General features: G+C 38.8%; 1 long non-coding RNA gene across 3 annotated transcripts; it reads right to left on the bottom strand.

Annotated features, from left to right (window-relative positions):
• Positions 1-3,901: 3,901 nt before the first annotated feature.
• LOC110364310 (uncharacterized) lies at positions 3,902-12,766 on the bottom strand. 3 transcript variants are annotated; one of them, XR_010470989.1, is made up of 4 exons: positions 12,288-12,766; positions 6,685-6,786; positions 5,527-5,605; positions 3,902-4,055 (listed from the first exon to the last, which is right to left on the bottom strand). It is a non-coding gene; the product is annotated as an uncharacterized LOC110364310 (long non-coding RNA). The 3 variants fall into 3 exon arrangements; XR_002422997.2 differs by lacking the exon at positions 5,527-5,605 and having other exon boundaries at positions 12,288-12,336; positions 12,473-12,755; XR_010470988.1 differs by lacking the exon at positions 5,527-5,605 and having other exon boundaries at positions 12,288-12,747.
• Positions 12,767-16,400: the final 3,634 nt, after the last annotated feature.

The raw sequence follows: 16,400 nt of genomic DNA, 5'->3' as shown, positions 1-16,400 counted from the left end.
GCCTCTGGCTTCTTCAGAGCGACTGCCGAGGAAAAATTATCTGACACATATCAAACAAGCAAGAAATGACACTGGACAACATTAATCAAAACTTTCTCATTTCCTGAAGAATTAAGCATTAAATAATTAATTCCAGCACTACAGGCAGCTGTAAAAGAGGCCTCGTGCCTCCCCGCTGGTAAGAATTTGTCCTTGTCTAAAAGACTAGATTGATATATTTATTATTTATCAGATTAATCATGGCCAAGAACATTATAGATTGGCAGGCAAGCCCAGCCAGTTATATTGTAGTGACTTCTGATTGGAGATTGAAAAGGACCTGGTACATCAGCAACATTCAAAAGGGAAGAGGTAGAAGGGTTTGCCTTCAAGCATTGTTAATAAAAAAAAAAAAAAAAAAAAAGGCAGGGAGGTGGAATTGGACAAAGAAGATGTAATTGATTCAGCACCTCAGTGGATGCTGCTAACTCCTGGGGTCATTTTTATTTCTGTTTGCTAAGGACTGAAGGAGGCCCTTAGGATATGGGTCAGAATATCAACTATTCTCCATGAAGCCACAATCATTAGTTTTAAAACAGAGTTTCAGTGGCAGACAGATATAAATCAATTTAACCAGCACATACAAGAAAAACCACTTCCAACCCTTCATTTTCCCTGTGTTTATCCAAGTACTGTAGCTGTGAGACTGATCTATGGTTTAGGTTTTCTTTTAGTTTTCTTAGCTGGCTGTGGTACCAAGTAACAGAGTAGGAAGTTTAACCCTAGGGGAGCAGCATACCAAGTTCCTGCAAATTAATAGGTGTTAGACAAAACCAAACTTAATATAATTTCATGTAATTTTAACGTTTAATCATTTTTTTCCTGTTTTTCAGTTTTTATGCCTACTGTTTCCATTCTGCCATTCAGGGTACTAATATCATATATTGAATTTTAATTTTTATTTTGAGTAGAGGATTTCTCACCTCTTTTAAATAATCACACACACACAAAGAAAACGGTAACTGTGGAATTCATCATTTAAGGATTGTTCCAAATGTCAATCTCTCCTCTATATCCTGTTATTTTCTTGTTTCTGTGGTGAAGGAAGAATGAGTGAAATTTCTCATGCCTCACCAAAAGTTTATCTCTGTATGTGCATCCCCACTTTGCTCCTTTCATGTCACTGACATTATCTGACAGCAACAAAACAGAAGAAGAGCTTCTATGTGCTTGATGTGTGACAAGTGATGAGATATTCTTTAAGGGCAACTTTGCTTCTGCACAGACCAGGAGTCCCCCACTAGTCTATGGGAGAGGAAAATTCAGGATGGTTGGACACAATGAGCATTTCAGTTTGAAAATATAAGTAACAAAAAATAGAGTGACAGTAAAATCTGGCCCTGAAAAATCAGAAAGAAAAGTCAATGCCAGTCATGCTCCTTTGACCTGGGATAGGTAATGAAGTATTTGTTAAACATTCTGTTAAGGTCATAAGAATATCTGCTTTAGGTCACATAGAAAACTTGTTCAGCCCAGTCATCCCCAAGAAAATCAAACTATGCATTCCTAGCTAAGACTATAAGGGCTCCAACTTTTGGAGAAACAAACAAGGGGTTCCCAAATTCTAGAGATCACGTAGCTATTGTCTTCCAGTGGTATCGAGATCTGGGACTTGAGGATTTCCTTAGGTAGAGGAATGAACCTCGTATGAGATTAATCTATATGAATATTTCTTCCATGATTTTTTCTACGTGTTGTTTTGGTTTTTTTTTTTATTTCATGTGTGAATTAGCATCAGTAGTGTCTTGTGGTAACCAGTTCCACTTTAAATTAAAGAAATACATTCTCTTGTCTGTTTTGAACCAGCTACTTGCTTGTTTGATGTCCTTCAAATATTCAAGAGGAGGCAAACAACATTTCCTTCTTCATCCACCCCATGTGATTTGTGAGTTTACTACCACCGGAAATAATGACTCTGCTACCAATAGTATTTCTTCATTTATCATCATTATATGTAATTCTATGCTTTTGAGCAGAATCAAGTCAGATGCTCCGAGCACCAAATACTTCCTCTCATGTTTCTTAAATATTCTATTTCAGTGTAGAAAAGGAGATCTTCTTATCAGATAATTGTGGAGAATGCTTAGAGAAACATGTAAATAAATGTAGAAGAGAAAAATAAAATGTTTGTTTATATGAATCTTTTAGTCTTTCTAAACCCGCTGCCATTCATGAGAGTGATCCTGTGCAGGAACAAGACAATACAGAGGACAAAAAAAACTTCAGTTTTGCCATTTCTTGATATGCCCTGGTATTTAGTATCCCATAGTTAAGGGATACAATATGGGATACCAGAATATTCCGATTACAAAAAGATGAGACAAATCACAGTTCTTCTGTAGAAAACAAACAAACAAACAAAAAAAAAACACAAACAAAAACACCCCACACACAAAGTCAGATTGAAAGGAAGCCACAAAAAAAATTCAAAACCTCAAAGACTCAGAAAACTGGAGAAATCATTAAACTTAAAAATCATTACAAATCATGAAACAATCTTGCAACTGTTTTATAGCCAACTGTTGTTTTTCATTGTTTTAAACAGAAAATGCAGGGAAACACAACTAATGTCTGCAACACAACTAATTCTAAGATAGTCTTGGTCATTAACCTGAGGATGTGTTGAGTACTTTGAAAATCAGATCATTACTATGGGACATGTTAAGGGTGCACAAAAGTCTGAGAAGGAGTCATTAAGCAAAACCAAAAAACTTCAGACCTTGTTTTCCACAGAGGCTATACATGTCTAATTAAATTAGCTGGGTAAACTTTCTCAAATATGTATAATTCTGAAAAACAGCGGTATGGATGGTATCCTTCTTAATGGTAGATGAGCCATTCTTGAAGGAAAGAGAAAGAGAGGAGGCTGGTGGTTACCAGCCCTCTGTTTATGTCCTTCTTTGCCTCCCGATGCATAAGAAAAAACCTATGGCTACTCCAGCCAGAAATGTGACAATAAATGTCTCCAGCCTTCGGAAGTTTGTGCGATGCTCCCCCTGTGAGCTAACACACAGTTCTCCTGGATGACCACCTGAGAGTAATTACCATCCTTGACCACAACATCCCTCCCTTCTGGTCTCAGCATTTTAAGTGTCTGTCTGCATCCTTTTGGTCATGTCCACTCTGAAAGACCCCATTTCTCCTGGGATCTAGCTAAAGGGGTACAGCCCCAGGCAGATCCCTGCCTTGCTGATGATGGGTAGGGGTTCCCAGGCAGCACTAGAGGCCAGGGCCAACCCCCACCCCCAGAAGATTCTTTTCAACACTTTGCCAGTAATACCACGCAGGTGAATTTCCCTGCTTCCAACTCTGCACCTGAGTATTGTAGAACTACAGCTGCAAAGAACTCTTTTGCACTGAAAGAACTTATGTGCAAGTAAAGCAACCCTTTTATATGGTTGCCTTTTCTTGTGGTAGAGAAATACCCTTATGAATTAATACAGCCACTCATTCCCAAACGCAAAGTTTTTGTGGCTATACCACATCATATAGTTAAATTCAGGCATCATGCTGCTTAAGTCCTTTCGTATTGCTGTGACAACTCTCCAGTGAAGGATGCACCTTCTCTCCAAGTCTTTTTTCCCCTTTCTCCAGATGCATAGGTTGTCTTCTCTGTAAAGTATAATTAAACTTTCTGCTTCTCTAAATGCATGTAGACAACTTCAAACTTAAAATTAGGAAATAATTAAGAAAAAATATCATAGATTCAATTCTGCCAGACTCAGCCAAAGATAAATATTTTCAGTATTTGCACACAGCTAAAGAAGCTAATGTTTTTCAGGGGGAAAATGTTTGATAGAACATTAGACACAAAGCAAACTTCACAGATTAAAATGTCTACAGTGAAGCAAGGAACACAATCTTAAGAATGAGAAACCCTGTTTATTTTCTGCTGGTTATGGTTTCACATCTTAATTGCAAAGGTTAAAAACAAAGCATAGCAGGCCGTTGTTTTCTGATCTGGCTCCAAGCGGAAGTTGTGCAGACGTGCTCAAAGTTAAGGTTTTTTGTGCTTCCTGGGGAACACAAAGAGCTATGTTTGAAGCAGTCTATTTTAACTTAGGTTTACATCATCCCAAGAACCCAAATTCTAAACTGGTAGAATAATTTCTAAAAGAAAGCAGACTTTCACAAAGCCCATGTAAATAAAAGCTTACAGTTGATTCTAAGCAAAAGTGTCAAAAGTGTCACATCTGCATATTAGGCTGCTTCTCTATAGAAACAGGTTTATTACTTGACATCACATGCTTGCCATATTTCTCCTCAGAGAAAAAGAAATGTAAAAGGTCAGCATAAAATACGGTGCTGTGGATCTATGAATTGTTCACAAACATCTAATAATATAACTGTATGTTTTTGTATAAAATAGGAACTAGTAGAAATACTGAAACTGAGCAGAATTCTGTCTTGATGTATATGTTCTTCTGTTTACTCCTACTCATATTTTGATGAATTAAATGCACAATCAGCTTTTGAATATTGCATATTATTTCTCAGATAACATACCTTTCATATGAAGTTGACTGTTTCTCTGAATACTTACCAAGGCTTTATGATTAATCTTTAAAGATGCAGTTATTTTATATTTTATTTTAGCAGAAATAACAACAACCTTTCCATACTTCAGCCGTCAAATGTTAAAAAGAACCTAAAAGCCAAGCTCTGCCTTATTTTTCATAAACTCCAGTTCAAGAGAAGTCCTCAGCTGGAATTCTGGAATTTCTTTCTTAAAATGTCAAGCCTTACAAAGTAGATAAAACTTTTAATATGGATCTGCTATAGAAGAGAGAAAAAGTCCTAAAACAAAACTTTGGGAAATCAATTGAAAATATTGATCCTATACAATTACACATGGAACTGCATAGATAATTTGAGCATGACTGAGTTTCTGAACCTATCCCAACAACTCAGCTCTGAAAGAGGCAGCTCAGACACTGGTAGCACCAAGCTTAGTACTAGCTGTTTCTCAGTTGGCTTTTGAGGTTTACAGTGATCTCTGTGGCACCAGAGCATCTGTCTGGGCTATGGGAAGCAGAAGGAGGTCTAGGGCCAACTAACACTCCTAATGCTGCTAGAAAAAGCCAAGCAGGACAGAGCATTTTGGTCTTACACTACTTTTTCTTCTGTGGTGACCATGATAAACAAGAGAAGACATTCAGAGCACTAGATCCCAGTAAATCAGGTTAGGCTGAAGAAGAATAGTAACCAGGCCTGTGTCCAGATTGCATGCCAGGGAAAAAAGTTGTTTTACTTTCTGAAGAGATACTGACTGTAATAGCAAAAGAAATTAGAAGCAAAAATGAGACAGGATAGCAGGTTATTTGCTGCTCACTAGATGTTCCCTTCAGCAACCCTGAAAGGCCAGTTGTGTGGAAGAGGGGAAAGTTGTCTATCTGCAGTATTCTGGGTAGGAGGAAATTCTGTGAGTGTGAATAAAGAAAATAAATTTTAAGAGGGACCTACAGAAAAAAAGCATCTTATACATACCTAGACCCAGACTGTCCTTTTCATCAGGATGAGAGGAAACTGCACAGAATTGGTTGCAAGTTAGGAATCTGATGAAGTGCTGTTAGAATCAGACCAAACAGTACAAACAGTAAGCAGAGTAGATGTCCTGGCAAGATATGGTAGGCAGAGGGAGAGATTTCTTCGTAACTCCCTTGTAGGTTTTGGGTTTTTTTTGGTCTGGGTTGGGTTGGTTTTTTGTTTTGTTTTGTTTTTTTTGCCAATTTAGTCTACATTCTTGTATGTTGTTACTATCAAATTTTTATTGTCCTATTTTGTATTCTGACAAAATCTAGTTCTAACCCTTAAAAATCCTGTTGCTTGTTTTACTTTATGCTATGGTTAGATCTAAACAGACTCTTGGATTATGTAAGAGCTGACATAGATGGTGATATTTGAGTGAATGTGTAGAGTGGCGGCACTTAGCTGTTACACATCCACTCACCAGTGAAAGCATATGAGTGACTGAGACTAGAGTTAGAACTGTGTTATCTGCTGTATCCACTACTCTGAAGAATTACACCCAATAAGGATTTATTACTTTATGCAAAATCAAACAGATGGGAAATACTAAGATAAACAAATCGAAGCACCAGAGTAGTTAAATCATTCGTATGAGAGCTGGAAAAAGTAGGCTCAAGTGTTTTCAAGACTGAATTGACTCCCCATCCTTCACTTGCTGAATGACTGATTTCTCCACTGGTGAGTTGATTGAGCATCTCTGACCACCACCTCCATTTTCAGCTGTGACACAAACTGGGGAGATGGATTTGAACTCAGAAGACACAACAATAATACCACCTAGCAGCTTTGGTTCTACAGGCAAGGCAAGTTGAGGAACACACAGTTTTCACTAGAGCTTAAAGACAAGATCCAAAAGTTAGATAAGGGATTAGATGTTTTTGATATCACTTCACATAACTTCAAAACTTCTGTCCCTGGGAGGTGGGTACTGAGTAGCTGTCTCTGATGCTCAGCCTTAACCAAGAACTCTTGCTTTGTTAGCTTTACAGCTGAAAGCGATATTACTTTGTAGATTCAGTGCTGCACTGTTGCAGCTGTATTAATTCCCTGGATCAAGCTCAGCCAGTTACTGACCTCTCCAGCACAAAGATCCTGTCCCTCCCTAAATCCACCTACCTGCTTGGGAAGAAGACAAACTTCCTCATGTTGTCAAGGTTAGCTTTTGCTGAAGACTAAATGTTCTCTTCACTTCCAGTCTTCATGAACTCTTGCAGTCCCCTGCAAGGAAATCCCATGCTGATCACAATGGAGAAGTGCAATCTGCCCCCTGCCTCCCCACCACATGTGTAGAACAAGTTTCCAAAGTTTGAGCCTATCAGCAAATTAAAACAGGAAAAACAGAACAAAGTGATATATCCAACAGGTAACATGCAGATCTGCTGGGAAACAGCTGAATAAGTGAAATTAAGGTTGGAAAAAGGAGTTTGTGCACTGTCTTTTTGAGAATTGAGTTTTTCCTCTGGTCTTTTTGTTGGCTTCCTCAGCTACAACAATCCCACACAATCCCTAGAGAAGCCTCTTGCTACCCATCACCTTTGAGCCTTTGGGCTGGGAGCTTGGTTTTGCTGCAGCTGGGACTCCTGATCCTTTCAGAAGCCTCCCTGTAGGTTTTCATGCTGCAAGTACCCTGTTTGCTGTCTGTCTCAGAACGTGAGTACAAGATATATTGACCTTGGCAGCAAAGCCAAATTAAAAGGCTCTTTTTCCCAGCAGTTGTTCTCACACACTAGTTCACTAGTTCATTCAGCAGTGCCTGGACAACAGTTTTGGAGGCCACACTGTAAATCAGCTCTCTGAAACAGTCTGAGCTACAAATAACCTTTTAAAAGGTTATTTTTAGCTTGCATCAATTTGGTGTGTATTGATTTGCAACACACACACACAAAAAAATTGAACAGAGCCATTGTATACCGCATGGTCACAGGGTAGTGGCTAAGGAAGTGCATGCTTGGAAGCTGGCTTGCCCTAGTAACAAAAAGTGGGTGACATCCCATAATGCCACATTCTCACTGTGCCCCGTACTGTGTTGCCAAAGCATCTCTGACAGAGCAGACTGCTTCTTGTTATGAAAGAGAAGTCCTTCCTTCTCCTGTAAAGGCTTGGGCAGAGGTGAAGCACACCAGCTAGAATAAACAAGCAGCCCTTCTGCCCCACCACACCACTTTGAAAGAACAGGTGTTTTTAAGTCAAACTGGAAGCAGACAGATTACAGAGCTTTCCTCTTTGTTGTAAATTCAGAAATACAAATACCTTCCAGCAGTAAGAATGACTTTTTAAAAGTACTAGAAACACACAGCAAATATTCGATATTATTTTATCTGTTGAGATTACAGTGGTGCTTTTTAATATTGATGTCAAGCACTGACTGTTGAGCAATAATGAAATTTCAAAAGTTGATAAATATCAGGTTTGGTAGCTAAACAGGTGGTTTCTGTTTCCTAAAAGACAACCAAAATTATGAAACTGAGGCAGGAATGGAGGTTGGGTGGTGCACAGAAAGAACTTTTAAATATGTTTTTCTCTTTTTTACATCTTAATGACAACTGATACCATTCCTCTCCCATCCATTTGGCCAGTGGAAAAAAGCTGTCAATTAACTCTCAAAGTCAGAGGAAAACCAGGAATACCTTAGCAAGAATTTGAGATTTTTGATTATATGAATCTTTAATACAGGAATCATGTTGTTAATGTCACTGTGTTTACAGAATACTTATGTACAGATGGTAGGATAATTTGCCTCACTTTGGCCTTAATATTATCCCTTTCCACCATTCTCCCTTTGGTATTTGTCTTCATTTCTCTAAGAGCTTTCTATCCCCCACAGAACTTTTGTGTTCTTCCACTTGCACATGAAATATATGGCCACCATTTTTGAAATTAAACTGAGTCTAGGGATTATCCTGACCCGAAACACCAATAGCAGTGCTCACAGTCACAGTCCATTGAACATTATTAATTTACGATCACATCTTGCTGTACCTTAGCCACTTTCGCTCTTTCTCTGAATTAACCTACTACAGCAAGCCTGCCTGCTGCACAAAACACTACAAAGTAGAATAACATCCTGCTGAGACACCCAGTATGTCAGGTAATGAAAAAGTATGCCACATCTGAAGGACAGCAAAGTTTTCTTCTTTCTATTTTGACTCTTGGTTTTGTGCTATGTGACAATAGAGCAAGAACACAGATAATTTGTTTTAGCTTTTAGAAGTTCAAGTGCTATAGACCAGTCAGCCTCATCTCCATCCCTGAAAAGGTGATGGGACAACTTATCTTTGGTGCCATCTCAAGGCATATCAAGGATTAGAGGGTCATTAGGGGCAGTCAACATGGCTTCATCAAGTGGAAGTCATACTTAACCATCCTCATAGCCTTTTATGAGGACATAATCAGGTGGATAGATGATGGCAAAGCAGTGGATGCGGTCTATCTTGATTTCAGTAAAGCATTTGACACAGTCTCCCACAGCATCCTTGCAGCTAAACTGAGGAAGTGTGGACTGGATGACTGGGTAATGAGGTGGACTGGAAACTGGCTGAAGGAAAGAAGCCAGAGAATTTTGGTCAATGGGACAGGGTCTAGTTGGAGGCCTGTATTTAGTGAAGTCCCTCAAGAGTTGGTACTGGGACCAGTACTATTCAATATATTCATCAGTGATTTGGATGAGGGAATAGAGTGCACTGTCAGCAAGTTTGCTGATGACACAAAACTGGGAGGAGTAGCTGACATGTCAGAAGTCTGTGCTGCCATCCAGCGGGACCCGGACAGGCTGGAGAGTTGAGTGGGGAAAAATTTGATGAAATATAACAAGGGCAAGTGTAGAGTCTTGCATCTGGTTAGGAACAACCCCAGGTTCCAGTATAAATTGGGGGATGACCTGTAAGAGAGCAGCATAGGGGAAAGGGACCCGGGGGCCCTGGTGGACAGCGGGATGACCATGAGCCAGCACTGTGCCCTTGTGGCCAGGAAGGCCAATGGCATCCTGGGGTGTATTAGAAGGGGGGGTGGTTGGTAGGTTGAGAGAGGTTCTCCTTCCCCTCTACTCTGCCCTGGTGAGACCACATCTGGAATATTGTGTCCAGTTCTGGGCCCCTCAGTTCAAGAAGGACAGGGAACTGCTGGAGAGAGTCCAGCGCAGAGACACAAAGGTGATTAAGGGAGTGGAGCATCTCCCTTATGAGGAAAGGCTGATGGAGCTGGGTCTCTTTAGCTTGGAGGAGACTGAGGGGTGACCTCATTAATGTTTATAAATATGTAAAGGGTGAGTGTCACGAGGATGCAGCCAGGCTCTTCTCAGTGACAACCAATGATAGGACAAGGGGCAATGGGTACAAACTGGAACACGGGAGGTTCCACTTAAATATGAAAAGAAATTTCTTCGCAGTGAGGGTGACAGAACACTGGAACAGGCTGCCCAGGGGGGTTGTGGAGTCTCCTTCTCTGGAGACATTCAAAACCCACCTGGACACATTCCTGTGTAACCTCATCAAGGTGTTCCTGCTCCCGCAGGGGGATTGGACTAGATGATCTTCTGAAGTCCCTTCCAATCCCTGAGATTCTGTGATTCTGTGATTTCCCTTTGAAATAATTTTGGCTTTATCATACTCCTAAAGAATCAGTGTCTGGTGTTCAAATAAAGGAATACCAGCAGAAAAGGTATTTGAAAACCTACCTCTTCTGCTTATTGTACCTGAAGTAGAAAGTAACATTCAGGCTCTCTCACTAGCCAAATCGCTAATTTTCTAATGCATTTGAAAGTGAAAGCCTACGCAGCTATATGGTATTTTCAGCATTGCTTTTCAAATTTGCAAGCCCCTTAAATAAGAAGCAACATAGGAAAAGGGCTACTTGATAATTTGTTAAACAAATATCAAAGATATGCATACTAATGCCAGAAGGAGTGCTTTCGGGTGTTCTATTTACAGAATTGTAATTACATTTGCTGTTTGAATTGGCCCTCCAAAGAATTAAAAATAAGCAGCCATGCCTTTTTATTGCTATCCAGTGTTCCCTGGTGGCTTCTGTCTGAGCATTCCGACCGGCAATTGTTCCAGGCTCACTTGTGCTAGTAATGCATTTGCTAATTAGGCTAAAAGTACTACAAAAACCACAACACAAGCTTCTTGTCAGCATATACTGATCTAACCTCTTGAAATGATGGTTATTTAACTAGATACCTTTTGAGTCTTTGCTATTTTCCCCCCTAACATGTAAATATTCCCCTAAATATCAGTTATGCTGGTTTAAATTTTTATGGGATCAAATATTTGTTTAATTCTTGTTTTCCTTGTTCAATTTCTGTTTCAATGTGCTTTTCTCCCCTAATCTCCTACACATAAAAGTGAGAAGTCTTGAAAACAAACTTTTTTGACACTGATCAAAACAGATTTCTGCACCTGTAGTAATCTAATGTTGGACTTGAGTTCTGCAAAGACTGGGCTGGAGGGACATGGAGATTTTTATCTTTTCTGTACAACACTAAAAACACAAGAACAATGCCAAATACACGCCAGGGAGTACAAGGACAATGCGCAGTTGAGGGTCACTTTCTTAAAAAACTGCGTGCCAAGCTGCTCTGATTCTGTGCCCCGTCCATTCAGGTGGAAAGAAAAAGGATTAGCTTAATTAGGCTGTAACTTCATTACTGGTTTGAGAATTATTTGGCAACAAAAAACTCACTGTGCATTTCATCAGTCCTTTCTAATAATTTTCACCTGTCCAAAGGCTGCTGCCAGCTCTCTAATCTACAAACCTGTTTTCACACCATTCTCCACAGCCCTTTATGTATAAAATCTATAAGTTATGGGGACCTTGCTTGTCAAGACAAAAATGGGGAACTCACGCCAAAAGGAAATCTGCAGAAATGTGAAGCACCATTGGCTTTCACCTTTGAGACTGGACACAAATACAATTAACATTTTAAAGAAAAATGAATTAAAAGAATGCCTTTAATTTGACATTAGAAAATAAAATACTGAAATCGTTATAAAACAAAAGGAAATTTAGACAAACTGTGATTCTTACTTACATTCTATGTGGATTTCTTAAAATGACAGAAGCTTTTTCTTTTGACTTCCTACAGTACAGCACATAGGATTTTATTAGATTTGCTTAAATATTTTCTGTCTTAAATAATAGTACCCACTACTATACACAGAGAGAAAAGTCAGTCATCTCAATCAGCAAAATATTGGAGGAAAAAAAAAAATAAAAAGGTAAAATGTTTTTTCCCAAGAAAAATAGCATGATTCACTTGGAAGTCAAGCAACTATAGTTGAAAGGCTCTATGTTTTGGTTATCTGCTTGAGTATGTACCCAGGGCTGAGGCTGAAACTTGATTTTCTGTAACTGCTTTTATGTTGAAAATATTTGGTTTTATCCTCTTTGGAAAAAAAACAGAAATTTGTGAAAAAATCTGAAATATCTGAAAAAAAATGTTTTGGTCAAGATGGAATCAAATGAAGAGAAATGCACTCTAAGCCTTTGTTTTTTCTGTATATTGAAGTCCACGTCTGTACCTTTTTCACCAGTGATGTACCAGCATCACCAGATGCATCACAAACCCCACATGTTTGACAAGAACTGGCCAAGTACTGTGAGTAGATACTAGAGCTATTCAATCTGTCACATTCATGAATAACAGAAGCAGAATATTTGAATGAATATTTCCAATAATCCAGTTTTCACATAAATAAATAATAAATTTTCAGAATATTTACCTTGTGGAAAACAGGGAAGAACTCTCCAGTTACACTCTGGCAGGACACACTGCTGAGAAAGAGTAAACCTCAGAAGTCTTATGAGGAAAAATTAAATACATGTCTCAAAGACTAGTACTTCAGACTAAAGAATTTGTAGACAGTAGATTTAAATGTCTAAATGGCACTAATCAGGACCTACAGACCTGCAAAATCTACTCCTGAAAGCTCTAGGAGGGATTTAAGAAAACAAATAAAACATTTAATATACAATAGCTTCTTCATAACATTGCAGTATTGTTTATGTAGCATTAGGCATAGCAGAAGAACATAACCCTCTGTGACTCCCTTTCACCCTCATCACTCAGAATACCATCAGAAGTTAATTCACTTTAGGAAAGGACAAAGGAGACCCTGACTGCACTGCAAATGAAGGCATGACTCTGGTCAGTAGCTCTTATGTCCAAGTGAGCTGAGGAGGAGTGAGCTCATATAACAGCATCAATCCTCCATCACTGGCACAGCTGAGCGCTCCCTCCTCAGTGAAGCAATTGAACTCACATTGTACCTGGGACCACTAGGCCTAATTTAAGCTAGCTCAGGTGTTGCTATGCTTTGCTGCACAACAGCAACTGCAGTGTAGTCACTCTAAAACATGCTGGGGGGAGGTAGCTCACAAGCAGGCCTCACAAGACGCATCCTTTGATAAATTTACAAAGTGACATAAATTAGCAGGAACTGAAATTCTTAACTACAATGAAGCCTAACACACTGAACATCAAAGTGCTGGACAACTCCTCAACTTGTGCTGTGAAAGATGAAGCATGAGTAGAGAAAATATTTGCCTTTGCTGAGTATATTTTGTGAGTATTTCACTCCAGAATGTGTTATAAATTCTTACACAATTTGCTTGCCTGTGTAATTGCCTTTATGAGCAAGCAAGCAGTATGACAGCATCACTAACTCTCCAGATTCTGGAGTTTGATACTTCCTTACAGCTGAATTTTGGTATGGCCTGAGTTTCCAGACTATGATTTTTTCTCCCCTTTAGGCTGCTGTCAAACAAGAAGGTCTGAGAAAGAAAAGGATGGGGAAAGGAGCTCGTGGAACATACTTTTAACTTTCTGAAAATGCAGCTAAGCTTGACACGAGTAAAATTCTGGCTCAAGCTGGTCAAATCCAAAATGCTTTTACCGCTTCTAGGGAGTTCCTTGGTCATCATGTGATAGGGAGGAAAGGTGCTAGACTTATGGAGTGCAGGAGACTAAATGGTCCTGTGTAGGCAGTAAGGAGAGGGAAGAGATAGGAGACAAGGAAAAGAAGTTTAAAATTACTGAGTATTGTGAATTTTATGTGAAGATAGCCTACGTGGAGGCCTGATTATAGCCTAGTACAGTGTGTCCCTCATTTGGGTTAGCCATTTGTAAGAGTTGGAATTTCCTTTGTGGCTTGTACCTATACTAGCATAGAGCTCAACTTCCGCTGTCCCAAGTTGAAAGCTGCTGTTTGCAGACTAGACCTTGGCAGGAAGGAGGGCTGACATAGATCAGGAAAGGCAAAGATGGTGGGTGCTTTCCAGATGGTTTCAAACCACAGCAAGTGGCCCTGACACTCCCAGAGTGTGTTTAAATTAACACACCTAACATTAACAATCAGGCCTCTTCTGCTGCTTACTAATGTCCAGGTTGCAGTTTTATTGAATAGTTACATCTGTTCCAGGAAGCACCTGCTATCACCCTATGCATGCTGGTCTACCTGTTCTCTCCAATATATATGGTTATGTACCGTAAGGTTTGGTACATCTTCCTTGTCCTGCCTCCACCATGACCAGGGAAGATTTTATTGACCATGAACCTTCATGTCTACAGTGCCACGCATCATCAACAGAAGAGGTCTAGAGTCATTTGGCTACAGAAGTTAGGAAGTTAAAGGAAATAAAATCAGTGAAGTAGTAAAAATTATTTGTTTCTGGATTTCTGTGTAGACAGTGACAGTTTCTCTCACTCCTGGAAAAAAAAGGGATTAACCAAATCCTCCAGCATCCAGAGATCAACAATGCTGTGCTTTGTATCTGTATTTAGGGCTGGGTTTTTAACATTAAATAATCATATAGGTTAAAAAATATCCAGAAGCTGAGGAAAATAAAAGAAAGACAGTCCATAGCACTCAGTTCATAGCACTTGAAGTGATTTCAGATTCTCAGGTGTCATACTTAATTTCTGAAAATGTGATGTCAGCAATATATGAGAAACCCTCAGCAAGCTGAAATCTTACAGTAGAAGTACAAAACTAGGGATACATTAGAAAGCCTAACACAATATTTTTCTGATACTAATACTGTGCCCATGAATTTATCTATAGAATGTTTGCTTAGATGCTCTTAAATAACTCTTTCTCTGCTCCAGTCTCTTTAAAATAGCACCCGCCTCTCCTGCCCCTGACACACACACTGGATCTTATATAAGGATATAGCTTTTCAAATTCTGAGCTGGGACTCAGAAAGTCTTGATAGCTATTCACAGTACAGTAGCACACTTCCTTCCCTCTTCCTTCTTGTGCATCTTTACTCCCTCTGAGAGGTATTGAGTGGTGCATCCTAATGTATTTCTAAAAGAACAAGTAAATGATGCAAGATACAGCCATACAGTTGTGCCATATAGTCTACGGTTATCTCAGTGTATGTACCCATGAATACTATACCATTGACACTAGTCAATGTTCATTTTCTATCCCAGAGGAGGACAGACATCACAAGAAAATTTTTTGAAGTGCCCATGAAATATTTTTGCTACCCAAACCTCAAAGTGAGTCTACCATGATCATTCTACCAGTCCATCAGATTCATTGTTACTTCCCAGAAAATTCACCTTTACTTGATGGAAAAATCTTGTACTGGTTTCTGGCTCCTCCATAGAGTATTATTTTTTCTTCCAGGGGAAGAAACAAGATTTGGTATGAGCACCTGTGGAAGCAAAAAATGCTTTTAGTATTTATTTTTTCCCCACTCCATTTTTTTTTTCTAAAAATAAACCTGCAACAACATATGGACCTAAGTAGGAGGAAGAACTGAAAAATAACCTATGAGTGCCTTAGAAAGGCTGTGTAAGGGCCAATGTAATGTGAATGGACACTTGCAAATGGTAACATTGTAGATTTGTGGAAGGCACTTACCATGACTTTCTGATAGTATTTTCAACATACATCAATGAATTTACCATATTTGACAGAAACAATTTCCTTCTCTCCTACCTGAATGCTATAGAAATTATTTCAACAGTCTCATAATTGAAGTGGAAAAGTTTACTAGCAAAATAATATTGTTCAGGATACTCAAAACTGCATCTGGAGAATGTGTTAACAATACCAAGTGATGAAGAATTAAAATGGCAGATGAAAATAAGTCTTGATAAATGTAAAATAAAACATAGCGAGGAGTATGACTCTACCCATATATATATACAACTGTGGGCTTACAATTAGATATTTCAATGCAGAAAAGTAATCTTGGAGTCTTTGTGGATTACTGTCTGAAAACAGGAACTCAGTGTTCAATGGCACCCAAAAAAACCAGTTGCACGTAAGGAATTATTTAGAAAATAACAGAGAACAAAATAGAAGCATTACACTACTGTATTATGAATAAAAAACAAATGGAAATTGTATCTTTGATATTGACCACAATGTTGACCACTAAATCTGCATAATTATGCAGCAGAACAAGGACCAATAAAGATAAGAATGATCAGAGATTCAGAATTACCTCCATATGGGATGGGATTGAATATTCTTAGATTCTGCAGAGTGAAGAAAACCCAACAAATAGACAGCAGGTCAACGGATATATAAAATATTCAGAAATGCCAAAAATATGAGTGGAGAAAAGCTGTTTTCTATTTCTAATAAATCAGAAAACCTAGAAGGCTCCCAATACAAGAATCAGAGAGAAGTCTTAAAAGAAACAAAAACCATTAAAAAAAAAAACCCTGCATAATTATTTTGTATAGAATAACAGAGAATAATACACAGAATCCACCACCACTGCATCTTGCTGATGCAAAAGGTATATAGGGCTTCAAAAACAAAAGGACACATTATTGCTGTAAATTCTGTCTCAGGAAGCCTCTGACTCACTGA

The sequence above is a fragment of the Columba livia genome, chromosome 2, assembly GCF_036013475.1.
Source record: "Columba livia isolate bColLiv1 breed racing homer chromosome 2, bColLiv1.pat.W.v2, whole genome shotgun sequence".
Taxonomy (NCBI): domain Eukaryota; kingdom Metazoa; phylum Chordata; class Aves; order Columbiformes; family Columbidae; genus Columba; species Columba livia.
Note: the sequence above shows the minus strand (reverse complement) of the source record. Positions and strands in the feature narration are given on the sequence as shown.